Genomic DNA, 12,727 nt, shown 5'->3' with positions numbered 1-12,727 from the left:
ATATTAAAGCTAATGTATTATTTCCTTCAGCTGAGACACTTCAGATGCGTACTGTTCGCCAGGATGGGTTTGAGTTGCTTGAAATATGATTGGAATCATTTCAAAAAGGAAAATACAGTTAAGTCTGTCATTTAGGCTACATAAAATTATAATGAGAACATTATAACTGTGCTTGGGACATGGCTTTTACTGGCGACACTTTTGTTTTTGTAATCAGGCCCTCAAAAATCATATACAAATTTGAATATAAAAGCTATCGGTTTCAAATATTAAGAATTATCGGTAATTGGTTTTGGCCAATATATCGGTTATCAGTTTTCAAATATTAAGAATTATCGGTTATTGGTTTTGGCCAATATATTGGTAATCGGCTTTCAAATATTAAGAATTATCGTTTATCATTTCAGCCAATATATTGTTATCGGCTTTCAACTATTAAGAATTATCGGTTTCGGCTAATAGATCGGTTATCGGCTTTCAAATATAAATAAATTACCGGTTATCGTTTCGGCCACTATATCGGTTATCGGCTTTCAAATATCAAGAATTGTCGGTTTCGGCCACTATATCGGTTATCGGCTTTCAAATATTAAGAATTATCGGTTATCGTTTCGGCCAATATATCGGTTATTGGCTTTCAAATATAAAGAAGTATTGGTTTCGGCCAATATATCGGGTATTGGTATGGGCCAATATATTGGCTACCAGTTTTCAAATATAAAGAATGATCAGTTATTGCTTTCGGCCAATATATCGGTTATCAGCTTTCAAATATTAAGAAATGTCAGTTATCGGTTTAGGCCAATATATAGGTTAGCGGCTTTCAAATATAAAGAATTATTGGTTACGGCCAATATATCGGTTATCGGTGATCAAATATTAAGAATTATTAGTTATCGTATCAGCCAATATATCGGTTATCGGCTTTCAAATATTAAGAGTTATCTATTATCAGTTTCGGCCATTATATCGTTATCGGCTTTCAAATATTAAGAATTATCGGTTATCGGTTTGGGCCAATATATTGGCTATCAGTTTTCAAATATTAAGATTTATCGGTTATCGGTTTGGGCCAATATATTGGCTATCGGCTTTCAAATATTGAGAATTATCGGTTTCGGCCAATATATTGGTTATCGGCTTTCAAATATTAAGAATTATCGGTTATCGTTTCGGCCACAATATCGGTTACCGGCTTTCAAATATAAAGAACTATCAGTTATCGTATCGGCCAATATATCGGTTATCGGCTTTCAAATATTAAGAATTATCGGTTATCAGTTTCGGCCAATATATAGTTATCGGCTTTCAAATATTAAGAATTATCGGTTATGGCCAATATATCGGTTATCGGATTTCAAATATAAAGAATTATCAGTTATCGTATCGGCCAATATATCGGTTATTGGCTTTCAAATATAAAGAATTATCGGTTATCGGTATAGGCCAAATTTTTTTATATTGGTGCATCCCAAAAATGTTTTTATGTGAAACAGTATGTTAAATGTTTTTCTAAAACACATTTCAAGTACCATGTTAAATTTTCTATTTTGACTTTATACATAAAAAAAGTCTGGGCAGCCTTGTCAAATGAGTCAAGTAAGATAAAAACGACAGACAATATTGCTTCCTGTTCACACTGGAAAAGGTAGATGAACACATTGCATTGTGGGAAAAAGCATGTTTTGGTGAGTAAAGAATGCACATACTGCAGAAATAGTTAGAGTTGCATGCTGCTAGTATGCTATCAGTGAAGCTAACCCAATACCGTCACAAGGCCACTGTAACAGCAAATCAATTAAATAAAATGACAGAGTGATTGAACACACACTCACATACACGCAATTTAACAGTTACTCAAAGTGCGTCCGACCATAAAATAACAATCGTGAAGACTAGGACTGAAGTGGGCTGGTGATCCGTTCTGCTATGATAGAAACATCGGCGAGAAACCGGCGCAAACGGAGAGTGCCTGTGTTTCAGCACGCCGGTAATTACACCACAGACAATGCGCACGTCGACGCCATCGTGAATAATTTATTGGCCAATGAATAATAAAGTACCTGTGATTCTGCCATGATTTGAAAGCCCCTTGTCAGGTGAAGCATCCAAAACCCCACGCACGTTTGGTATAAGACATGCCAGCTGTAAGCTAATGACATCCAGGAGATGATTGGGGCTGACAGTTGCTAATGATGGATCGTTCTGCCTTCCTGTCATGACCTAGCGATTCCAGCTTCTGGAGACCAGGGGCTGTCATTCTGTCTACCATTACTGCTTGTTCTTTGTAGATTACACAAATTTGGAAAATCAAAATGTGTGATTTTTTCATCAGAACCCAGCACTGTTTGTTCTCGGCTCATCAAATTATCATGCCGTCTACCTCGACTCTTCTCGGGGGGCCTCGCTTTTTTCTCTCCGCGGGGCAGTGGGTCAAACCTGACACAACAAGACATGAGAAGAAGCTCTCTTGGGGAACATGCTAAAGTCCAGAAAGCGTACAGATATGAGGAGATGATCAAACGGTCAGCCAAGCACGGCAAATTAATTATTAACCGCCCGTGGGCAGGCAGGGAGCCACTGAATCTCTGGGTGCGGATAAACACACTTGAAGCGTTGAAGTTCCAGAGAGCGGAGAGGATGATGCCCGAGGTCTTTTGGTTTCATTCTGAAGTTAAGAAAGCTCAACTTGCACAACACAAACACACACAGGTTTACTAATTTAGCTAGTATGAGTATTTGGTAAAGCAACAAAAGAAGCATCAAATGTATTAGAGCTGTACAAGTTTTTTTTTGTTTCAAACAGAGATCACGATTCTGAACAGATAAACAAAGTAATTTACTAGAGGTTCTGACAAATGTTAATTACTGTAGTCTAAATGATTTATTTTTTGAAAATCATTTTGAATGAATGATTCAATGACTCACTCATAAAGACTTCACTTGTTTCATTACTGGATGAATCAGTGTTTTTCAACGAATCTCTTGGATGAATGATTCAAAGACTCACTCATAAATACTTCACTTGTTTTATTACTAGATGAATCAGCGTTTTCAATGAATCTCTTGAATGAATGATTCAATAACTCAGTAAAAAATACTTAACTTGTTTCATTACTGGATGAATCAGTGTTTTTGAACAAATTTCTTGGATGAATGATTCAATGACTCACTCATACATATTTCACTTGTTTCATTACCTGATGAATTTAGTGTTTTTGAACGAATCTCTTGGATGAATGATTCAATGACTCACTCATAAATACTTCACTTGTTTTATTACTGGAGCAATCAGCGTTTTCAATGAATCTCTTGAATGAATGATTCAATTACTTACTTATAAATACTTCACTTGTTTTATTACTGGATGAATCAATGTTTTTGAACTAATCTCTTGAATGAATGATTCAATGACTCACTCAAAGACTTCACTCGTTTCATTACTGGATGAATCAGCGTTTTCAATGAATATCTTGAATGAATGATTCAATGACTCACTAATAAATACTTCATTAGTTTCATTATTGGGTGAATCAGCATTTTCAATGAATCTCTTCAGTGAATGATTCAATGACTCACTCATAAATACTTCACTTGTTTCATTACTGGATGAATCAGTGTTTTTAAACAAATCTCTTGGATGAATGATTCAATAACTCACTCATAAATACTTCACTCGTATCATTACTGGATGAATCAGCATTTATGAACAAATCTCTTGAGTGAATGATTCAATGACTCCCTCATACATACTTCACTTGTTTCATTACTGGATGAATCAGCGTTTTCAATTAATCTCTTGAGTGAATGAAGCAATGACTCACTAATAAATACTTCACTCGTTTCATTACTGGATGAATCAGTGTTTTTGAACAAATCTCTTGAATGAATGATTCAATGACTCACTCATAAATACTTCATTCGTTTCATTAATGGATGAATCAGCGTTTATGAACGAATCTCTTGAATAAATGACTCAATGAAAAATACACATTTTAACAGTCACTTGTCGCCACCTACTGGTGTAACAATGTAATCGACACAATCGTTCCATAGACATCAGTGTTTATATCCGAACTATACATTTTTAATCACATGAATTGAATTTAATAATGAACTTAATAGTACGCCTATAATAAAGGCGTAATAAGGGGTTAGGGGTTGTTGTGCCATCTCCCGGAAATGAGTTTTTGCTGTATGGTTTTCAAACACAGATCTGAATGGTCCGGTGTGATTTTGTCAAAGGTTTATTAGACGCAGGCCAATCATTGTCATTTAGGAATGAGATTGTGTGGGTGTTTGAATAGAGATCGCGATCTTTTAACGAGTAATCGTTCAGCTCAATACCACAGGACGAAGGGCAGAAAAACCAGCCGTGAGTGATGGATTGACTGGCTCCCTATAGTTTAACCTCCGCGGTGTTCAGCGTCTGTGTGGCTCGAGGTCACACATTCCCGCCGGCCGCGTATCGACGCTTCAGACGTGACCGTTAGCGGCCACATGTGACGGCCCACAGCGCAGTCAGTTATGGATTTTCTGACAGCCGCGTCTGACGAGAGCTTGTGAGTGTAATAGAGAAGCTTTGACGAGCCGCGCTACTTCACGAGACAAAGAGGATCACTCGCACAATTAACCTTTCCACTCGCCGAGACTTACTTCTGTTTACAGTACAAACACGCCATGAAGGTGAAACAATACCACATTAACAGCTTTTTCATTTTCCTGATGGCACAAACAAAGCATAGAACAAACAGTGATATACACTTACCTAAAGGATTATTAGGAACACCAGACTAATACTGTGTTTGACCCCCCTTTCTCCTTCAGAACTGCCTTAAAGGGTTAGTCCCCCAAAAATGAAAATTCTGTCATTAATTACTTACCCTCATGTCGTTCGACACCCGTAAGACCTCCGTTCATCTTCGGAACACAAATGAAGATATTTTAGTTGAAATCTGATGGCTCTGAAAGTCCTCCATTGGCACAATGGCACTTTACACTCTCAAGACCCTTAAAAGGTACTAAAGACGTCGTTACAAAGTCCATCTCACTACAGTGGTTCTACAATAACTTTATGACTCGGCGACAATAGTTTTTGTGCGCAAAAAAACCCTAAATAACGACTTACATAGTGATGACGATTTCAAAACACGGCATCATGAAGCTTCGAAGCGTTATGAATCAATGAGTCGAATCAGCGGTTTGAATCGGCAAATTTCAGCAGTTTGGCAGTTTGACACGCGATCAGAATCATGATTCGACTCACTGATTCATAACGCTTCGAAGCTTCATGAGGCCGTGTTTTGAAATCGTCATCACTATATAAGTCGTTATTTAGGGTTTTTTTGCGCACAAAAACTATTCTCGCCAATTCATAAAGTTATTGTAGAACCACTGTAGTGAGATGGACTTTGTAACGACGTCTTTAGTACCTTTTAAGGGTCTTGAGAGTGTAAAGTGCCATTGTGCCAATGGAGGCCTTTCAGAGCCATCAGATTTCAACTAAAATATCTTCATTTCTGTTCCGAAGATGAACGGAGGTCTTACGGGTGTCGAACGACATGAGGGTAAGTAATTAATGACAGAATTTTCATTTTTGGGTGAACTAACCCTTTAATTCTACGTGGCATTGATTCAACAAGGTGCTGAAAGCATTCTTTAGAAATGTTGGCCCATATTGATAGGATAGCATCTTGCAGTTGATGGAGATTTGTGGGATGCACATCCAGGGCACGAAGCTCCAGTTCCACCACATCCCAAAGATCGGGTTGAGATCTGGTGACTGTGGGGGCCATTTTAGTCCAGTGAACTCATTGTCATGTTCAAGAAACCAATTTGAAATGATTGGAGCTTTGTGACATGGTGCATTATCCTGCTGGAAGTAGCCATCAGAGGATGGGGACATGGTGGTCATAAAGGGATGGACATGGTCAGAAACAATGCTCAGGTAGGCCGTGGCATTTAAACGACGCCCAATTGGCACTAAGGGGCCTAAAGTGTGCCAAGAAAACATCCCCCACACCATTAAACCACCACCACCAGCCTGCACAGTGGTAACAAGGCATGATGGATCCATGTTCTCATTCTGTTTACGCCAAATTCTGACTCTACCATCTGAATGTCTCAACAGAAATTCAGACTCATCAGACCAGGCAACATTTTTCCAGTCTTCAACTGTCCAATTTTGGCGAGCTCGTGCAAATTGTAGCCTCTTTTTCCTATTTGTAGTGGAGATGAGTGGTACCCGGTGGGGTCTTCTGCTGTTGTAGCCCATCCGCCTCAAGGTTGTGAGTGTTGTGGCTTCACAAATGCTTTGCTGCATACCTCGGTTGTAACGAGTGGTTATTTCAGTCAAAGTTGCTCTTCTATCAGCTTGAATCAGTCGGCCCATTCTCCTCTGACCTCCAGCATCAACAAGGCATTTTCGCCCACAGGACTGCCGCATACTGGATGTTTTTCCCTTTTCACACCATTCTTTGTAAACCCTAGAAATGGTTGTGCGTGAAAATCCCAGTAACTGAGCAGATTGTGAAATACTCAGACCGGCCCATCCGGCACCAACAACCATGCCACGCTCAAAATTGCTTAAATCCCCTTTCTTTCCCATTCTGACATTCAGTTTGGAGTTCAGGAGATTGTCTTGACCAGGACCACACCCCTAAATGCATTGAAGCAACTGCCATGTGATTGGTTGATTAGACAATTAAGAGAAATTGAACAGGTGTTCCTAATAATCCTTTAGGTGAGTGTACACGTACAATATTTCCACGTCGTAGGTCAGAACACACTTGTCTTTCTCACATGCTCGCGTTAGGACTCCCGAAACACTTCCAATAACACAATTCTGCCGCCTCCATTTACTGAGGCTCGGGGTGACATGACTAACCATAATCAACGGAGAAGAAAAAAACCCTTCCGAGGCTTATAAAACACGGCTCCATTATGCTGAGAATTTAAAAAATGGCAGCCCATCAGGGGCGTTTTAGGGAAGGGGAGAGAGCATCACTTGTCGCCCATCTTTTTTAAAATAGCCACCTTTCAACCGCTGATTGAGGCTTATTTGTAAGGGTAAAAGGCACATTTCTGTATCATACGTACTTTACCTCTCAAAAAGGCAATTACGGGGAACCCAGTGCCGGATAATGTCCTAAGTGGCTGTAATTTGAGAAATCAATGTTTTGGCCTAAACATCTGTAATGCTTCGCCTCTAAACCAACATCTACATACAAGCCAAGCACCTGCTCTTATACCAACCAGACCGAAAGTGTGTAGAGGTTCTCTCATCTTTCGCTTCACAGCAAAAAGAGGTGTTGTAGACTTAACCGAAAGTCGAGCAAACGAGTGAAACTAGAAGAGAAAGTCCTGGCGAGAGTCTGACAGAGAGCGAAAGGCCTGCCGCAGGTTTAGCTTCGCCTGCTTGAACACAGAGATTTGTGGCCGTGTGCTCGGCTGACTTCAGGCCGACTGCGGTTCATCCTCCCAATTGGACTCTCTCCTGCTCTCTCCGGCCAGAGGAAACCAACATGCCTATCGGTCAACAGATCTGACTTCAGACATCGCTATGGAAACACACGTCTCTCACTAGCAAAAGAATATGCAGAAGACTAACAGCCCCAAACCAGGACCCGAAGAAAAAAACACGATATAAATATCTAGTTATACGGCATAACGCGGAGCACAGTTGTGGTGGGGCATCTGTGAGCAACTAAATCAACTCAAAGATGATTTCCAAACAGCTGGCAGTGAAGGTCAAATGTGTTTTTGTGCAGATGTTTTCATGAGGTCATCATGAAGCAGGTCATTCGGGGCTTATACAGCCGAGCATGACACCGCCATTTGGGACTAACACACCGGTCTCTAATAAATAATGGCTTTAACATCATAACATAAGAACATATCATATAAAACACATACCAAAACATAAAATAACATAACATAACAGAAAGCAACACATAACACGTAACATAACATAACATAACACAACAACATAACATAACACGTAACATAACATAACATAACGTAATAACACAACAACATAACACATAACGTAACAACTCATAAAACGCAATGTAACAACACAACACAACAACATAACACGTAACGTAATAACACAACAACATACCACGTAACGTAACGTAACAACAACATAACCTAACATGTAACGTAACGACATAACACGACACGTAACATAACAACATATATAACAAGTAACGTAACATGACATAACACGTAACAACATAACATATAACAAGTAACGTAACATGACATAACACGTAACGTAACAACATAACATAATTATTAACGTAACAACACAACAACATAACATAACATGTAACGTAACAACACATAAAACGCAATGTAACAACACAACACAACAACATAACAACACAACAACATAACAACATAACAACATAACACGTAACGTAACAACATAACAACAAGTAACGTAACAACACAACAACATAACATAACACGTAACGTAACAACACATAAAATGTAATGTAACAACACAACAACATAACACGTAACGTAACAACACAACAACATAACACGTAACTTATCAACACATAAAACACAATGTAACAACAACACAACAACATAACATAACACGTAACGTAACAACATAACACATAACGTAACAACACAACACAACAAAATAACACGTAACAACACAACATAACATGTAACATAACAACACGTAATATAACATAACACATAACAAGTAACGTAACAACATAACACATAACGTAACAACATAACACAACAAAATAACACGTAACAACACAACATAACATGTAACATAACACGTAATATAACATAACACATAACAAGTAACGTAATAACATAACACAACACGTAACAACACAACATAACACGACACGTAACGTAACAACATAACTCAACATAAGTAACATGACAACATAACACAACACAACGTAACATAACACGTAACGTAACACATAATGCAACATAACATAACGTAACAATATAATGTACATCAAGTAACATAACATAACACAACATCATAACATACAACATATAACAACTTATAACATAACTTATAACACATAACATAACTAATAAAATAAAATGCACTGGTTTCTTTAATACAATGAGATTTCAGTCTTAAAAAGTAATTACATTTTTTAAATAATAATAATAATAATAATAATAATGACAAAATAAATAAACTGATCTGCACCGGTTTCTTTAATACAATGACTGTTCAGTTTTAAAAGAAATAAGCAAGATATAAGAAACATCTCAATTATTGAATGAGATTTAGTGGCGCACAATTAGGGACTTTTGCTTATTATTATTATTATTATTATTATTATTATTATCATCATCAGCTCAGTGCATCTCTTATCTGCATGTCAAACATTGTCTCGTGTCTATTTAGATTTTTTTTTAAAGGATGGAAAAAAAGAGGATTAAATGGCTCATAAAGACGCTCAACAACAGGAAGTTTCGCCCGCTGTGCTTGTCCACTTCCCACAATTCTCCAGTCATATTACTACAATTACCGCTGATTATGATGCTTCAAGCCGACCCCAATGAGCCGCGTTTTTCTGCAGAAGTCTGGAGAAGGAAATCTTTAGCAGGTGCGGGGTGAGCAAGTCAAAGTCTACTGAGAGCTTTAGGAAATTAACTTTAACAATAAGGCCAATTTTGCAACTGAGACGAGGAGGAAATTGCAACAATCTAATGTGATTTGCAGCGTCCGCGGGCGATTGGTACTTGTTGACAGGCCTCGTAAAAACGGACACCTGCGATCGCCCGAGGGTGAAAGACCTCGGAGGGGACGGCACGGGCCGTGGGAATCTCACATCTCCAACGCCTGATTCCGCAAGGAGATCATGATGAAACTATAAAAGCCTAAACCCCACAAACTGCCGAATAAAGACAACACGAACAACATCATTACGTCAGTCAGGCTTCCGTTCAACGGCTGACCGCTTTTAATTGTAGCCGTGACATCAATTATGCAGATTAGAACAATAAACAAACTTCAACGATCAAAATCATCAACTATTCACCTCAGGACATGTAATACAGTCAAAGGGCTGTTGAGGAACGGTTTATTCCTTCTCTTAAAGCAGAAATCAACCCAAACGTGCTTGCAAAACTGATCCTGGAGCCACAAAGAAAGTCTTTTCAATCTGTGGGACTCGGGCGAAGGGCTCAGCCGCTGATGCGGGATCACAGAGGTGACATGCAATAATCATTTTTGACATTCAGCAAATCCGAGCCTGCTAATCTGCTCGGTGATTAATCTGAGCTGCTCAGGGAAGTGTGTGTGTGTGTGTGTGCGTCAGGTGGAGGTGAGGCGATCCACGAGGCGCCGTCTGCTGGTCAAGGGCACGAAAACGCCGGCATTTACACACCCTCGTGTCTACAGCCTTCTGGTGAACATGAAAGATGATCTTTTGACGCTCTTTTCCATACAATGAAAGCCTAGAGAGATCAAAACTAGTCTTGCGCACTATATTCCACGTCTCCTGAAGTCACGCGATAGATTTGCATGAGAGACAGAAAGTCTGAAATCTCATTCGTACTTATTCATACGGAAATCTGCACCTTTAGCGTCCACATCTTTAATTGTGACGTTATTTGCGTTTGAACTGCAAGCACATAATGATCGGGGGGGAAATAAGTAAGCTCTTTCCATTGTGAATCTAAAATGGAGGAAATCTACACCATTAGTGCAAATTGGAGCACCAATTATGACAATATATGCTTGAATATTCACCTAAGCTAACTAAACGAATGTCTTGAATGAAAGATTCAATGATTCATGAATACTTCACTTGTTTCATTACTGGATTAATCAGTGTTTTTGTACGAATCTCTTGAATGAATGATTTAATGACTCACTCATAAAGACTTCACTTGTTTCATTACTGGATGAATCAGTGTTTTTGTACGAATCTCTTGAATGAATGATTCAATGACTCACTCATAAAGACTTCACTCATTTCATTACTGGATGAATAAATGTTTTCAATGAATCTCTTGAATGAATGATTCAATGACTCACTCATAAATACTTCACTAATTTCATTACTGGATAAATCAGCATTTTTGAACAAATCTCTTGAATGAATGATTCACTGACTCACTAATAAATACTTCACTCGTTTCATTACTGGATGAATCAGTGTTTTTGAACAAATCTCTTGAATGAATGATTCAATGACTCACTCATAAAGACTTCACTAATTTCATTACTGGATGAATAAATGTTTTCAATGAATCTCTTGAATGAATGATTCAATGACTCACTCATAAATACTTCACTTGTTTCATTACTGGATGAATCAGTGTTTTTGAACAAATCTCTTAAATGAATGATTCAATGACTCACTCATAAATACTTCACTTGTTTCATTACTGGATGAATCAGTGTTTTTGAACAAATCTCTTGAATTAATGATTCAATAACACACTTGTGAACACTTCACTCATTTAATTACTGGATGAATCAGCGTTTTTGTACAAATCTCTTGAATGAATAATGCAATGACTCACTCATAAAGACTTCACTTGTTTCATTACTGGATGAATCAGTGTTTATGTACAAATCTCTTAAATTAATGATTCAATGACTCATAAATACTTCACTCGTTTCATTACTGGATGAATCACTGTTTTTGAACAAATCTCTTGAATGAATGATTCAATAACACACTCGTGAACACTTCACTCATTTAATTACTGGATGAATCAGTGTTTTTGTACAAATCTCTTAAATGAATAATTCAATGACTCAGTCATAAATACTTCACACGTTTCATTACTGGATGAATCAGTGTTTTTGAACAAATCCCTTGAATGAATGATTCAATGACTCACTCATGAAGACTTCACTCGTTTCATTACTGGATGAATCAGTGTTTATTTATGAATCTCTTGAATGAATGATTCAATGACTCATAAATACATCACTCGTTTCATTACTGGATGAATCAGCGTTTTTGAACAAATCTCTTGAATGAATGATTCAATGACTCACTCATAAATACTTCACTTGTTTCATTACTGGATGAATCAATGTTTTTGAATGAATCTCTTGAATGAATGATTCAATGACTCACTCATAAAGACTTCACTCGTTTCATTACTGGATGAATCAGTGTTTTTGTACGAATCTCTTGAATGAATGATTTAATGACTCTCTCATAAAGACTTCACTCGTTTCATTACTGGATTAATCAGTGTTTTTGTACGAATCTCTTAAATTAATGATTCAATGACTCATAAATACTTCACTCGTTTCATTACTGGATGAATCACTGTTTTTGAACAAATCTCTTGAATGAATGATTCAATAACACACTCGTGAACACTTCACTCATTTAATTACTGGATGAATCAGTGTTTTTGTACAAATCTCTTAAATGAATAATTCAATGACTCAGTCATAAATACTTCACACGTTTCATTACTGGATGAATCAGTGTTTTTGAACAAATCCCTTGAATGAATGATTCAATGACTCACTCATGAAGACTTAACTCGTTTCATTACTGGATGAATCAGTGTTTATTTATGAATCTCTTGAATGAATGATTCAATGACTCATAAATACATCACTCGTTTCATTACTGGATGAATCAGCGTTTTTGAACAAATCTCTTGAATGAATGATTCAATGACTCACTCATAAATACTTCACTTGTTTCATTACTGGATGAATCAGTGTTTTTGAACAAATCTCTTGAAT

General features: G+C 37.6%; 1 protein-coding gene across 12 annotated transcripts in view; it reads right to left on the bottom strand.

Annotated features, from left to right (window-relative positions):
- ptprsa (protein tyrosine phosphatase receptor type Sa) overlaps nucleotides 1-12,727 on the bottom strand; it is a 268,495-nt gene that overhangs the window by 126,051 nt on the left and 129,717 nt on the right. The window lies entirely within an intron of this gene.

This window comes from Gobio gobio (genome assembly GCF_949357685.1).
Source record: "Gobio gobio genome assembly, chromosome: 24".
NCBI classification, from domain to species: Eukaryota; Metazoa; Chordata; class Actinopteri; order Cypriniformes; family Gobionidae; genus Gobio; species Gobio gobio.
This window is presented reverse-complemented; position numbering and strand designations above follow the sequence as displayed.